The 15771-nt window shown below is 37.4% G+C and overlaps 1 pseudogene; it reads right to left on the bottom strand.

Annotated features, from left to right (window-relative positions):
- Nucleotides 1-484: 484 nt before the first annotated feature.
- LOC132672753 (large ribosomal subunit protein uL6 pseudogene) lies at nt 485-1107 on the bottom strand (annotated as a pseudogene).
- Between the last annotated feature and the right edge of the window lie 14664 nt (nt 1108-15771).

Raw genomic sequence — 15771 nt, 5'->3', positions numbered from 1 at the left:
GGTTTTTGTTTTTTTGTTGTTGTTATTGATGTTTTTGTTTTTGCATTATAGTTCACTCTTGGTATTGTACATTCTAAGGATTTTGACAAGTATATAATAGTATGTGTCTACCATTCTAGTATCATGAAGAAGTTTTAGTGTTCTAAAAATCCTCTGTGCTCCATCTATATATCCCTCCTTTGCCCTCCCAATCCCTAACAATCACTGATCTTTTTACTGTCTCCATAGTTGTACCATTTCCAGAATGTCCTGTAGTAGGAGTCATATAATATGTAGTCTTTTCACATTGGCTTCTTTCACTTAACAATATACACTTAAGTTTCCTGTATGTCATTTCACTGCTTGATGGTTCATTTCTTTTCAGTGCTGAATAATATTCCATTGTCTGGATCATTATAGCTTATGTATTTATTTATTTATTTCCGAATCAATACAGCTTTTACTGCATCTTTAAAATATCACAAACAAGTCTGAAAAATCATCTGGCATCTTGCTGTTCCTGTAGCTGGACAACTTAGATCTTATTCATTAGCTTGCGGAACTGTTCCTTTTTCAGAAACATAGACACCATCTGAAAATTTTCTGATATCTTTGTTTTAACTGTTGTGGCTTGCTAAATCAAAGCAGCTGAGTTTGTTACAAGTTCCGTGTCATTTCCTTCAAGAACTAACTCATCTTTGTGGGCTTGAGATACCGAACAAGCAACACCTGGCCTCATCCGAACTCTGTGGATGTATTTTTTTTTCACCCAAGAAACTGCAAATTTCAACAAGAGAACCATTCTCCTGAATAACAACATTGATGGGGAAGTGAGCACACACAGACTTCATCTGGTATGGAATCCCAGTGTGGCGCCCTTGATCATGTTCTGCACATGACTACAGATAGTGTGAACAGCAGCCAGCTCTCTCCTCTCCTATTTCCCCATCACTTGTCAGTTCGGAGCCTCTTCTTTTTCTTTCCAAGGAGACTGAGCTCTACATTGATGTGATTGAAGTCCCTTCACAGGGTTCCTCTAGGGCCCTTCACAATAACGGTGGGTCCCTTCAGAGTGATGTGGACATTTCCTGGAATGTCAACAGTCTGATTGCTGAGAAGGGTCTTCATTCTTGCAGTAGATGTGACAAAGAGCTATAGTTTACTTATTAAGGTTTTTTTTTAAATTTTTAGCCCAATTCTTCTAATTTTATAGATGAGAAAAGTGAATCCTAAAGAAGTTAAGAAAACCTGCTCAAGTCCTACAGCTAGTTGGTGACACAGTCATGACTCAAAAGTGACTCTTCGACCTCTAATCCAGCACTTCTGCTACTTTAGTGGGCTGGTTTTCTGACATTTTCTAGAGTTTGTGTTTTAGGATCTCCTTTCACTATTTGCATCCATTTGCTAAACTACTGTTTCTCTCATAGTTGTGGAATTAGAGGTCAAAAAGAGTTTGGATAAGGCAAATGCGCATTCTCTACAAACGTCTAGTGGTTTAAGACCTTCCACTTCCATCCTTATGTAGAAGTTTTAAAAGAGCAGCTGACAGGTGCCTAGGTGGCTCAGTCAGTTGAGTGACCAACTTCGGCTCAGGTCATGATCTCACGGTTTGTGAGTTCGAGCCCCGCGTCGGGTTCTGTGCTGACAGCTCAGAGCCTGGAACCCGCTTCGTATTCTGTGTCTCCCTCTCTCTCTGTCCCTCCCCTGCTCATGCTCTGTCTCTGTCTCAGAAATAAATAAATATTAAAAAAAAATTAAAAAAAAAGAGCAGCTGAAAATTGGCAGAGGGATTTTAATATTCTCTGTCTTCTGCTAATCTTTGGAGGACAGGCCACCAAATGATGATGTGAACTGGAAGACAGGGAAGACGTAATAAGGAGTTTAAGGATAGTCTTGTCTGTTGTAAGGGCAGATGTGGTGTGGTGAAAAGAGGGAATAACTAAAAAAGAAATCCAGTAGGGATCAATAGAAAGTCCTACACTTAGGTTCAAAAAATCAACTGTACCAGATGCAGGGTATAGTAGAATATTTCACAAAAAGAGGGCCTTGGGATTTTAGTTGTGTTGTATAAGCTTAACAGGAAACAGTATTGCTATGGGGATGCCTAAAAAGCCTATTGTATTCTTAGAGTGCATTAATAGGGTTGCTTTCTAGTCCTGACTTTATCACAGACCGACTCGGGTCTTTTAAATGTTGCAGAGTGAGGGTTACTGTAGTCCCTCTATATTCTGTATTTAAGTAGAGATGTACAAGAAAGCCCATTTGTGGATGTCATACCTAAACCATCTATTGACAAGATGAATCATAACCAGAGGCTGCTGACTGGGCTGTGGGTAGTGGAAAATAACCTACTTTTGTGGGGGCCCTCCAAGTATCAGGCATGGGGCTAGGGCATTATTTACATGGTCTCAGTACATCTTCAACACCAACCTTGAAATATAGTTGTTATTAACCTCAGGTACATATTTTTAGAGGAAGAAGCTTGTCCAAGATTACTCCCCTTGAAGGTGATGGGGCTGACTCCTAATACCATGTTCTTCCCACTACCATCAAAGTGAAGATCTTAAAAACCATATCATAAGAGGACAGCTGAAGAAACCAGGCACACACAGCTATCCAAATATATCTGAAATATATCAAGTGGAACGGGGAGCTAAATTTATTCCTCTTTGGTCCCAGAGAAAATTAGAACCAGAAGATAACTGTTACAGGGAAGCACATAGGAAGTTAATGTCAGGAAGAAATTTCTCTCAGAGGATGGTTCAGTAAATGATCCAGCTGCCTTAACTTTTCACCAGTACCTCCTCACTGGTGGAGCATTTAAGGAGAAGCAGACTGGCCAATTGTGAGGGGTGTTATTCATTTACTCAACCAGTATTTAATAAGTAGCTGTGATGTGCTATCACTGCTTTAGACCTTAAAGATTCAACAATGAACAAAACATACCAAAAAATATATATAGTTTTGCCTTAATGGGGTTTACATTGCAACAGAATATAGTGGTAATTGCACCATTCTCTGGTATATTCGACTAGCGGACCCCCAAGATACCAGTCATAGATGGCAATCTGTGCCTGCCAGTGTCTACTTGTACCAGCTTGTACCACTGCTGGGTATGCTGACTCAACCTCTGATTCCCAAATCCTGTGAATCTTTTCCAAGGGCAGTCTTTGGTCACTGGAGCCTATTCTACCTGTATGCTAGAAGTGATGGAGGAATTGACACTGTCCCAGCAGCTGTCACCAAATGAAGGATAGGCTAAATACCCTGGTCTTGTTGTCTTTCAGTTGGAATAACTCTGAGACCCAGGATCTATCCAGTTTCCCTCAGTTTCTCAGCAGGAGGACACTCCAGTTGTCCACAGTGGAGCCTTACTTGATTGGTTCCTTCTTGCCCCTATCTCACTTCCCACTGCCCAACTAGAGGTCTTAGGAGCTACTTCCTAAATAAACCATGTGCACTTGAATTCTTGCCTCAAAACCTGCTTCTGGGGGATCCCAAAGTAAGGTAATCCTTATGATTAGCGAGCACTAGCTGAATGTCAAGAGATTTGAGTTTCATCATGGCTCTTGTCTCTGTGCACAAATTGTCTCTAGCTCCTCATATTATCACTTGTAAAATAAGAATGTCATGGGGCACCTGGGTGGCTTGGTTGGTTAAGCGGCCGACTTCAGCTCAGGTCATGATCTCACGGCCCGTGAGTTCGAGCCCCGCGTCGGGCTCTGTGCTGACCGCTCAGAGCCTGCAGCCTGTTTCAGATTCTGTGTCTCCCTCTGTCTCTGCCCCTCCCCTGTTCATGCTCTGTCTCTCTCTGTCTCAAAAATAAATAAACGTTGAAAAAAAAATTAAAAAAAAATAAGAATGTCAGACGAGATGAAATATACGTGTGCCATCTATTTTCATATACATAGGCATGCCTAGTGCTTAATTTTGTAGCCTCCTTTACATGGTTTTGAGAGGGCCTTCATATTCCTGTCCCAATGATCCTCAAAATATTTCTATGAATTATACTGGATAGAGGCCATTTTGCCTATATAAGAGATTAGACAATTGCACGACCATAATGATGTGGTTTCCTTTTTTCTCTTCTAAACGTTTTAATTAATGTCCCAGAGTTTGAATTCTTCTCATCCTGGTTTCCTAATCTCCATATCCAATCCTGATGTAGAGTACAAGTTTTCTGCTTCTTGATTATTGAATTAGGAGGTTATAGACAGCAAATGGCTAGAATCATGGCTAAAATGAGAAAGGATCCAGAGCCTTTAGAATATAAAATTCCATCTTCAACAGCCCATACGGGTTAGGTGCTGTGTGGGGCAAGACTATGGGGGTAGATACAGACCTGGGGCTACATGTAAGTAGGCTTGTGAATCACATACCCACTCTCTGTTAAGAGGCAGCATGGATACATTTTTATATTTTTCTACAATTTATAAAAACATTTTACATCTTTGATCTCACTTGATTCTCACTAATCCTGTGAAATACAATTTTTATTATTCTCCTTTTGATGGGAAAAAAGAGGCTGAGAGAGATTGAGTAGATGTGATAAATGTGAAGTATCCCTTACAATGTGAAGGCAGATACCAGTGGAAGTTTATCACACCCAGGCCTGTTCAGTCGAAAGCTGTTGCTATGAGTTTTCTTGTAGCTGTGTAGATCCAATCAGAGGGGGCTTTCTAGAATACACTGGAAGAACTCAGCCATAAAGAAGTAAACAGTAAAGATTCCTTGAGGTTGGGATCAGAGCGATGACCCCCTGTCCCTCTGCAGAGAAGGAAATCAGACAGTAACACTCCAATGAACTGTAGAGATCATCCTGGTCCAAATTCCTCTGTGGTCCAGAGCAGGGAGGTAGTTTCTTTAAGGTTACACAACTTGATGTGTGAGCCATCATCCTGGTTTGCCCTGAAATTCCTACTTTCCAGGAAACCTCTGAGTCTGGAGCAAACTAGGCTGGTTGGCCACTCTACAACTGATACATGTATTTGACACTCCCCACTCTGTCTGGTTTCAAAAGACGCCTTATTGAGCACGCTGGCACTGAATATAATCATAAGTGAGTCACTTTGCCCCTCCAATTTCACTATTCCATCTGTAAAATGGAAGCACAGATATCAAATGCAAAGAGTTGTGTGGATTAAATAACAAATGCATGTAAAGTTCTCACTAAATGGTAGATACAATCGTATGACTATTACTTATCAAATTTACTTTACTTATTACTAAAGCCAGGTTAGCTTGGCCTTCTACCTCCCCCTCTTTCCGTTCCTCCTGTTGCTTCCAGCAGGATTCACAAATCACCATTAGGCTTTTTTTGTTTGTTTTTTTCTTTTTTTTTTCTGCACATGAAATAAAGTCTTCACATTGTAACTGGAAATTTTGGCAAATTTATATGCCCAGGAAGCATACCTCTTTTTAGTGACCCAAAAGCTTTTGCTTTCTATACTTAAAAGTCACATCTTCTGAGAGTAGTGTTGGTATATAGTTCAACTATGCCCAAACGATATCATTTTTAGACTGTGAGAACAGCTACTATCAAATGCACAATAAAATGGAAGGCTTTAGATCTATCTGGCACCAAGGGTTTAACTAATGTTGTGGCAAGGGAGAATGAGTATATTTCTTAAATCGCATCCGATTATGTAAAGTAAGATTATTTTAGATGGAGCCACAATTTCATCACCTTTCCCTGTTCTGTCCCTCCCCACGCAACCATGCTACATTACATTATATAGACAGAATAACAAAATCCAGTGTTTCATGCTGGATTTAGAAGGCTGTCTTGTGCCCCTGTTGTAGGATTCTGAGTGGGCGTTTGAACTCTGAAACCCTGCAGACTGAGCCCCTCAAACAGGCTCTTTCTGTGTCTCAGTGGGAAACTCCTTGCTTCTCTTCTTCAGTTTCTTCAGCTGTAAAACAGGAATCCAAATAATTCCTTCTAGCTCAAGGATTCTCTGAGCTAGTCTGTGAAATGACACAGAGATGAAAAACCCTGTAGTGACAATGCATGCCTAACACTGTTATGAGTCTAGAGCTCAGAGTTCAATGAGATTGAAAAAAAAAAAAAAAAAAAAAAAGATCCAGCATCTAAGAGGAAAAACCCAAAGTGCTCTCTGCTCAAACTGGGGTATTTTGTGCATAATTTTGGGAGATCACAAACTTCCTGGGGGTGACCTTGTAAATGTTTTTCTACTCTTTCCCTCTAAAGGAGGCCTTCTCCATCATAGTTTTATAGGATTCCCACCCACTTTTTTTTTTTTTTTTTAACTGTAGTAAAGAAAAAATTGAGCACAGCTTCCTTGCTGATTGTGGAGAACAAATCTGTATCTCTTTGGAAGCTTGTTGATCAAAAGATCCGTGTCATCTGTGGGTAGTACATTTCTCTGAGGGGAAAAGAGAGAGTAATCAAGAATGCTTCTCTTCTGAGGGGAAAACAGATGCGCCGTGTATGTATTGGGACTGTGTTTAGAAAACAAAGTCAGGAGACTGGAAAAATTATAATGGTGCTCTCCCAGCAAATGTGTGGGGATAAATGGTGGCTCAGAAAGAGACCTCACATTCCAGAGCTTTGGTGTCTATGGCAAAAAGCAGATAAAATGTGTCAATAAAATCTGGCATTTATTAGAGAGATAAGGAAGCCTGGAGTAAATGGTACGCTCTGAGTAAGACAGGAAAACAGGAACATTTCTGTACATTGTTACCAACCTTTGTCTTGGGTCTGGCGGTAACCGGGTTTATTATTTAGAATTTTTAACATATTCCCTTAAAATGATTGCTAGTTTGTGGAGTTCTCTCTTCTTGGCTTGCTAGTGTTTGCCAATCACACCAGGCGATAGATCTTTAACTCTGTTATTACAAAATAATAATAGAGAGTGGATGGCGTGCAGTGCATTTTCTCTAGGGAGTAAAATCAAAAAAATAATTAACCACAAGCATTTCACTGTTTGAAAAAGCAAAACAAAACAAACCATAGCCATACAGAGAGTCAGCTGATTCTCCTCCCATGGGTGGCCCTTCCATCGCTGTGTATAATTGTCTAAGGCAATTATCCTTACAGTGACCTGTGTTTCATCGTGGCAAAATCCAGGATAGTCAGAATACTTAAAAGTTGGTTATTCTTTGTGTTTTGTAGTTATGTGAGAGACAAATGAGAAAATGTATCTATTTCTAGACCTTGGGTTTCCAAAACGCTTTTAGATTGGCTAGTACTATACAGTTCACTACTGGCTTCCTGATCCACTGTTTAGGTTGAAAGAAGAAAAGTATTTTGTATTTACAGAAGATCAACAGCAGATGTACACCAAGGTCTCAAGCATACGTTTTAACTTTTGTGTGCTGTAAGGAACTATTTCAGAGAAAAGTGATTTGTATTCACTAATTGTAGGCAGTTTGGTAATTTTTGTATATCAAAAAATAACTTTTGTATGCGTTATCTGTTGGTTTTCCTCTCTCTCATCCTGGATATGTTTTGTGTGTTTACTTCATGGGCTCATCTAAGGGTTAATGTGGAACTATCTCAGGGTCCTTGGCAGCACTGGTTTTTACACCCATCAGCTCCCTTAGACAATTTAAAGTGTTTATGAACCACTTAAAACTGTGCCTATGGGAGCACGGGTCTGTGGAAACAGGGCAGTTGTCTGGTAAATGCGATCAAGGTAGAATGTCAAGTTGGATCATTCAAGAGTCAGGACCCCCAAAATATATCCACTTTGGTGCCCAAGAAAATCAGGTTGAATATCTACATTGCCCAAATATGCTGGAACATTGCCACATCTCTGCTTCAACTGGTGTGCATGGAAACTGCTTACACGTGCAGCCTAGAGGGAGTCAGTTCTGTTGAATGGCTGTCTGAATGTCAACACAGCGCATCGTCATTTCTAGATGACAAATCATAAACATGGTTGGCCCTCCGGAAAAGATGGTTAACTGTGTGAGGCAGAATTGTGGAAAACATTGGTTGCACATATAAATAAATGTCCACATGTGCCAGGTTTATATTATAAGTAAGGCAGACTCAGTGTCAGGGTGTGAGGGATGGTGGGGACCGTGAGGACCTGAGGGGGACCCACCCATCTGAAGGGGCACCTGTTCCTCACATCCAGCTCTCCACTGCCCTTCTTCAGTAGAGGTTCAGTGTTGCAAGATCTGCTCATTTTTTCCAAAACAAGCAAGAAATTCAGATTTTTATGTGAAATCTCTCAAACTTTAAATGTTGACTTCAATTTTTTCAAACACTGTTCACTTAGAATCTAAATACTTCAGCAGGCTAAATATGGCCTTCAGGCTGCTGTTTCAAGACTTTTGAATTAAATGACTCTGAGAAGAGAAGAACCTCCCTACACTACATTTAGAGATGGGTTTTTCCAGTAACCTTGGTGAGTGTCTTTTTTTTTTCTTTAAAACACTGGACTGGGAATTAGGAGATGGGGTAAGCCAACTCCGTCTTTCCTGACTGCATGATCAAGGGAAAACACTTAGCTTTTCTCATCCGCAGTTTTATAATATATCAATGCATAATACATGTTCTACCCATCCATGTCACAGATAAAATTCACCCAATTATTAATTATTAAAAAGTTACATGAGCATACCCTATTTTACTTAATTCTCAAGAAGGCTTTATGGGGTAGATATTCTTAACATGGATGTGGAGATGAAGAAACAGATTCTGCAAATTTTAAGGAAACTGCTGAAGGTCATAGACCTAATTAGTGATGATGGAGTGGAGATTCAGATTCTTTTGATTTTAAGCTCTGCTTTCCATTGTGAAAGCGATTCTTAAAATAGATAAGGAGATATCATTCATTTAAACCCTCATTCTCATCAACATTATTTTGGCCTGTTCTTGTCTAGCCCCTAGTTACAGAATTTACAAGTAGAATCTTACGTAGGAAATCACTACATCTCTCTAGGTCTCAGTTTTTTTGACTCTTAAGTGGGAGAAGTAAGATTGAAGCAGAAATTCAAATTGGTATTTAAATGGCTATATTTCACTCAGAGATATCTTTGGTTAGACCTAAATAATGTTCTTCTGTTTTGTTTTGTTTTTTTAAAAAACTAAGTTATTGAGGCAGTATGGCTGACACAAAAGAGAGGGCACATGTTATAAGTGTACAATTTGATAAATTTTGACACGAGAACATACTCATGAAAACTATTACCACAATCAAGATAATGAGCATATCCATCACCCCCAAAAGTTTCCTTATGTCCCTTTGTAATCCATCCCTGACTTTCCACTCTTTGTTCCAGGTAACAACTCACCTGCTTTCTTTTTACTATACATTTTTTTATATTCCCTAGAATTTTATATAAATGGAAACATACAGGTTGTACTCTTCTTCTTCTTCTTCTTCTTCTTCTTCTTCTTCTTCTTCTTCTTCTTCTTTTTCTTTTTGGTCTGGTTTCTCCCACTCAGCTTAACTATTTGGTTATCTGTCCATGTTATAGTGTGTTCATTCCTTATGATAGCTGAGTACTTCCATTATATGGAAGTACCATAGTTTATTTGTTCACCTGTTGATGGGCAGTTTGGGCTGTTCCAGATTGGGGCTATTAGAAATATACCTGCCATAACTCTATTAGAAGTCTTTGTATGAACATATGATTTCTTTGGGTTAAAATCCTAGGAGTTGTATGGCTGGATTATAAGTAGGTGTATATTTAACTATTAAAGAAACTGCTAAATTGCTTTCCAAAGCTGTACCATTTTACATTCATACCAGCGATGTCTGAGAGTTCCAGTTTCTCCTCATCATGGTCAACTTTTGGATAAGAAATCTTTATAATTTCCATTCTAGTCAGTAGGTATTTGTCCTTAATGTGGTTTTAATCTAAAGTCCCTTAATGACTAATGATGTTGAATATCTTTTCATGTGCTTAATTTCCATCTGCATATCTTCTTTGGTAATGTGTCTGAGTCTTTTGCTTGCTTTTATCACATTACTTTCTTATTTATTTATTTACTTACTTTTAATCCCAGTGTAGTTAACATACAGTATTATATTAGTTTCTGGTGTACAATATACCAATCCAACAATTCTATACGTTACTCAGTGCTCATCATGGTAAGTGTACTCTTAATCCCCTTTACTTATTTCATCCATCCCAACACCTCCACTTCCCCTCTGGTAACCACTAATTTATTCTCTCTAGTTAAGAGTTTGTTTTTGGTTTGTCTCTTTTTTCATAGTGTATTTGTTTTGTTTCTTAAATTCTACATATGTGTGAAATCATATGGTACTTGTCATTCTCTGACTTATATTACTTAGCATCATACTCTCTAGCTCCACCCATCTTGTTGCAAATGGCGAGATTTCTTTTTTATGGCTGAATAATATTCCGTTGTATATGTATACCAATTCTTTTTCCCCCCAAGTTAGTTAGCATACAGTGCAGTCTTGGCTTCAGGAGTAGAACCCAGTGATTCATCGCTTATATATGACACCCAATGCTCATCCTGAAAAGTTCCCTCCTTAATGCCCATCACCCTTTTAATCCACCCCCATCAGCCTCAGTTTGTTCTCTGTATTTAAGAGTCTCTTATGTTTTGCTTACCTCTCTGTTTTTATCTTATTTTTCCATCTCTTCCTCTATGTTCATCTGTTAAGTATCTCAAGTTCCACATAGGAGTGAAATCATATGATATTGGTCTTTCTGACCGACTTATTTCACGCAGCATAATACACTTCAGTTCCAACCATGTTATTACAAATGGCAAGATTTCATTCTTTTTTTATTGCCTAGCAATATTCCATTGTGTGTGTGTATGTGTGTATACACACCACATCTTCTTAATCCATTCATCAGTTGATGGACATTTGGGCTCTTTCGATAATTTAGCTATTATTACAAGTGCTGCTATAAACATTGGGGTGCATGTGCCCCTTTGAATCAACATTTTTGTATCCTTTGGATAAATTCCCGTAGTGCAATTGCTGGGTCATAAGGTAGTTCTATTTTTAATTTTTTTGAGGAACTATACCACTTCTTCTTTATCCATTAGTCTGTCAATGGGCATGTTTATGGACATAAATTATGCTTTCATAATTTAGCTATTGTAAATGATGCTGCAATAAATACAAGGGTGCATGTATCTTTTTGAATTAATGTTTTTGTAGTCTATGAGTAAATATTCAGTAGTGGAATTACTAGATCACTTGGTAATTCTATTTTTAATTTTTTGAGGAACCTCTGTACTGTGGCTCCTCCACAGTGGCTGCACCAGTCTGCATTCCCACCATCAGTACAAGAGGGTTCCTTTATTCCCACAGCTTCGCCAACACTTGCTGTTTCTTATGTTTTTTATTTTAGCCATTCTGACAGGTGTCAGATTTGCATTTCCCTGATAATGAGTGATATCAAGTATCTTTTCATGTGTCCTTTGGCCAGCTGTATGTCTTCTTTGAAGAAATGTCTGTTCATATCTTCCATCCATTTTTTAAATTGTATTATTTGTAACTTTGGTGTTGCGTTGTATAAGTTCTTTATATATTTTGTATACTAACCCTTTATCAGATTTGTCATTTGCAAATATCTTCCCCATTCAGTAGGTTGTCTTTGAGTTTTGTTGGTTGTTTCCTTTGCTGTGCAGAAGCTTTTTATTTTTATGTAGTCCTAATAGTTTATTTTTACTTTTATTTCCTTGCCTCAGGAAACATATCTAGAAAAATGCTGCTATAACCAATGTCAGAGAAATTACTGCCTATGATCTCTTCTAGGATTTTTATGGTTTCAGGTCTCACATTTATGTCTTTAATCTATTTTGAGCTTATTTTTGTGTATGCTATAAGAAAGTGGTCCAGTTTCATGCTTTTGCATGTGGGCTGTCCAGCTTTCTCAATACCATTTGTTGAAGAGACTCTCTTTTTCCCATTGTGTATTCTTGCCTTTTTTGTCATAGATTAATTGACCATATAATCATGGGTTTATTTCTGGGGTCTTTGTTCCACTGATCTATGTTCCACTATCTATTTTTGTGCAGGTACCATACTATTTTGATTACTACGGCTTTGTGTAGTTATCTTGAAATCTGGGATTATAATACTTCCAGTTTTGTTCTTCTCTTTCAAGATTGCTTTGGCTATTTGAGGTATTTTGTGGTTTCATACAAAGTTAGGATTATTTGTTCTAGTTCTGTGAAAAATGCTGTTGGTATTTTAATAGGGATTACATTAAATCTGTAGATTGCTTTGGGTAGTATGGATATTTTAACAATATTTGTTCTTTCAATCCATGAGCATGGAATGTCTTTCCATTTGTTGGTATTGTCTTCAATTTCTTTCATCCATGTTTTGTAGTTTTCAGAGTACAGGTCTTTCATCTCCTTGGTTAAGTTTATTCCTAGGTATTTTGTTATTTTTGGTGCAATTGTAAGTGGGATTGTTTTCTTTTCTTTTTTTTTTAAGATAGTTATGTTTAAAAACTATTTTTATTTTTAAATTTTATTTATTTTTAAATTCAATTCATTCATTCATTCATTCATTCATTCAGTAAACTCTGTGCCCAATGTTGGGCTTGAACTCATGACCCAAAGATCAAGTATCACATTCTCTACTGACTGAGCCAGCCAGGTGACCCAGGATTGTTTTCTTAGCTTCTTTTTCTGCTGCTTCATCATTAGTATATAGAAATGCAATGGAGTTCTGTACATTGATTTTGTATCCTTCAACTTTACTGAATTCATTTGTCAGTTCTAGAATTTCTTTGGTTGAGTTTTCTATATATAGTATCATGTCACCTGCAAATAATAAAAGTTTTACTTCTTCTATACCATTCTGGATGCCTTTTATTTCTTTTTGTCTTACTGCTGTGGCTATGAATTCCAGTACGAGGTTGAATAAAAGTGGTGAGAGAGGACATCATTGTCTTGTTCCTGATTTTAGGGGAAAAGCTCTCAGTTATTCACCATTGAGTATGATGTTAATTGTGGATTTGTCACATATGGCCTTTATTATGTTGAGGTATGTTCCATCTAATCTTACTTTATTGAGGTTTTTATCATGAATGGATGTGGTAGTTGGTCAAATGCTTTTTCTACATCTACTGAAATGATCATATGGTTTTTATCCTTTCTCTTGTTGATGTATCATGTTGATTGATTTGTGAATATTGAATCGCCTTTGCATTCCAGGGATAAATCCCACTTGATTACATATTTTTTAAAATGTATTGCTGGGTTTGATTTGCTAAATTTTTGTTGAGGATTTTTGCATCTTTCGTCATCAGAGATACTGGTCTGTAGTTCTCCTTCTAGTGTCTGTATCTGGTTTTGGTATCAGGGCAATGCTGGCCTCATAGAGTGAATTTGAAAGTTTTCCTGTCTCTTCTATTTTTTTGAATAGTTTGAGAAGAATGGATAATAACTCTTCTTTAAATGTTTGGTGGAATTCACCTGTGAAGCCATCTGGTCCTGGACTTTTGTTTGTTGGGAGGTTTTTTTGATTACTGATTCAATTTCATTGCTGGTTATCAGTCTGTTCAAATTTTCTATTTCTTCCTGATTCAGTTTTGGGAGGTTATATATTTCTAGGCATTTATCCATTTTTTCCTAGATTATCCAATTTGTTGGCATGTAGGTTTTCATAATATTCTCTTACAATCTTTTGTATTTCTGTGGTGTCAGTTGTGATTTCTCCTCTTTCATTTCTGCTTTTCTTTGAGTCCTTTCTCTCTCTCTCTCTCTCTCTCTCTCTCTCTCTAAGTCTGACTAAAGGTTTATCAGTTTTATTGATCTTTTTAAGGAACCAGTTACTGGTTTCATTGATATGTTTTATTGTTTTGTTTGTTTTTTTTCAGTTTCTATTTTGTTTATTTCTGCTCTAATCTTTATTGTTTTCTCTCTTCTGCTTGTTTTGGGTTTTGTTTGTTCTTCTTTTTCCGGCTCCTTTAGGTGTAAGGTTTGGTTGTTAGTTTGAGATTTTTCTTCTTCTTGAGGTAGGCCTGTATTGCTACAAACTTCCCTCTTAGAACAGCTTTTGCTGCATCCCAAAGATTTTGGACCATTGTGTCTTCATTTTCATTTGTCTCCATCTATTTTTTAATTTCCTCTTTGATTTTATAGTTAATCCATTCATTGTTTAGTAGCATGTTATTTATTCTCCATGTAGTTATGTTCTTTCCAGACTTTTTCTTACTGTTGATTTGTAGTTTCATAGCATTGTGGTCAGAAAAAGATGCATGGTTTGACTTCAAGCTTTCTGAATTTGTTGAGACTTGTTTTGTGGCCTAACATGTGATCTATTCTAGAGAATGTTCCATGTGCACCAAGAATGTGTATTCTGCTGTTTTAGGATGTCATGTTCTGAATATATTTGTTAGATACATATGTTCCAATGTGTCATTCAAAGCCACTGTTTCCTTGTTGATTTTCTGTTTGGATGATCTATCCATTGAGGAAGTGGGATGTTAAAGTCCCTTACTATTATTGTATCATTATCAATTACTTCCTGTATGTTTGTTACTAGCTGTTTATATATTTGGGTGCTTTCATGTTGGGTGCATAAATATTTACAAAAGTTATATCTTCTTGTTGGATTTTCCCCTTTATGATTATGGTGTCCTTCTTTGTCTCTTGTTACAGTCTTTATTTTAAACTCTACTTTGTCCAATATAAATACTGCTACCTTAGGTTTCTTTTCACTTCCATTTTCATAATAAATGCTTTTCCATCCCTTCACTTTCAATCTGCATGTGTGTTTAGTTCTGAAATAAGTCTCTTATAGGCAGCATACAGATGAGTCTTGCTTCTTTATCCATTTCATCACCCTTATGACTGGGGCATTTAGCCCATTTACTTCAAAGTAATTATTGATAGGCATGTACTTATTGCCATTTTGTTATTTGTTTTATGGTTATTTTGTAGTTCTTTTCTGTTCCCTTCTTCCATTGCTCTCTTCTCTCATGATTTGCTGGCTTTCTTTAGTAATATACTTGGATTCTTTGCTTTTTATTTTTTGCATATCTATTAACAGTTTTTGATTTGTGCTTATCATTAGGTTTGTATATAACATCTTATGCATATAGCTGTGTATATTAAATTGATGGTCACTTAAGTTTGAACCCATTCTTTATTCCTTTCTTGCCCATGTTTTCGGTATATGGTGTCATACTGTACATCTCTTTATTTTGTAAATTCCTTGACTGATTTCTATAGATATACTTAATCTTACTGCTTTTGTGCTTCCTACTTTTCTTACTCCTGCTTATGGTCTTTCCTTTCCACTCAGAGTTGTCTTTAACATCTCTCATAGGGCTGGTTTAGTGGTCATGAATTTCTTTAACTTTTATTTGTCTGGGAAACTCTTTGTCTCTCCTTCTACTCTGAATCATATCCTTGCTGGATAAAGCATTCTTGGTTGCAGGTATTTTCCTTTCAGAACTTTGAATATATTATGCCACTCCCTTCTGGCCTGCAGTTTCTGTTGAAAAATCAGCTAGTAGCCTTATGGGGTTTCTCTTGTATGTAACTGTTTTCTTTTCTCTTGCTGCTTTTTTTTTTTTAATATATGAAATTTATTGTCAAATTGGTTTCCATACAATACCCAGTGCTCATCCCAAAAGGTGCCCTCCTCAATACCCATCACCCACCCTCCCCTCCCTCCCACCCCCCATCAACCCTCAGTTTGTTCTCAGTTTTTAAGAGTCTCTTATGCTTTGGCTCTCTCCCACTCTAACTTTTTTTTTTCCTTCCCCTACCCCATGGGTTTCTGTTAAGTTTCTCAGGATCCACATAAGAGTGAAAACATATGGTATCTGTCTTTCTCTGTATGGCTTATTTCACTTAGCATC

This window comes from Panthera onca, chromosome C1, assembly GCF_046562875.1.
Source record: "Panthera onca isolate mPanOnc1 chromosome C1, mPanOnc1 haplotype 2, whole genome shotgun sequence".
Classification (NCBI taxonomy): domain Eukaryota; kingdom Metazoa; phylum Chordata; class Mammalia; order Carnivora; family Felidae; genus Panthera; species Panthera onca.
This window is presented reverse-complemented; position numbering and strand designations above follow the sequence as displayed.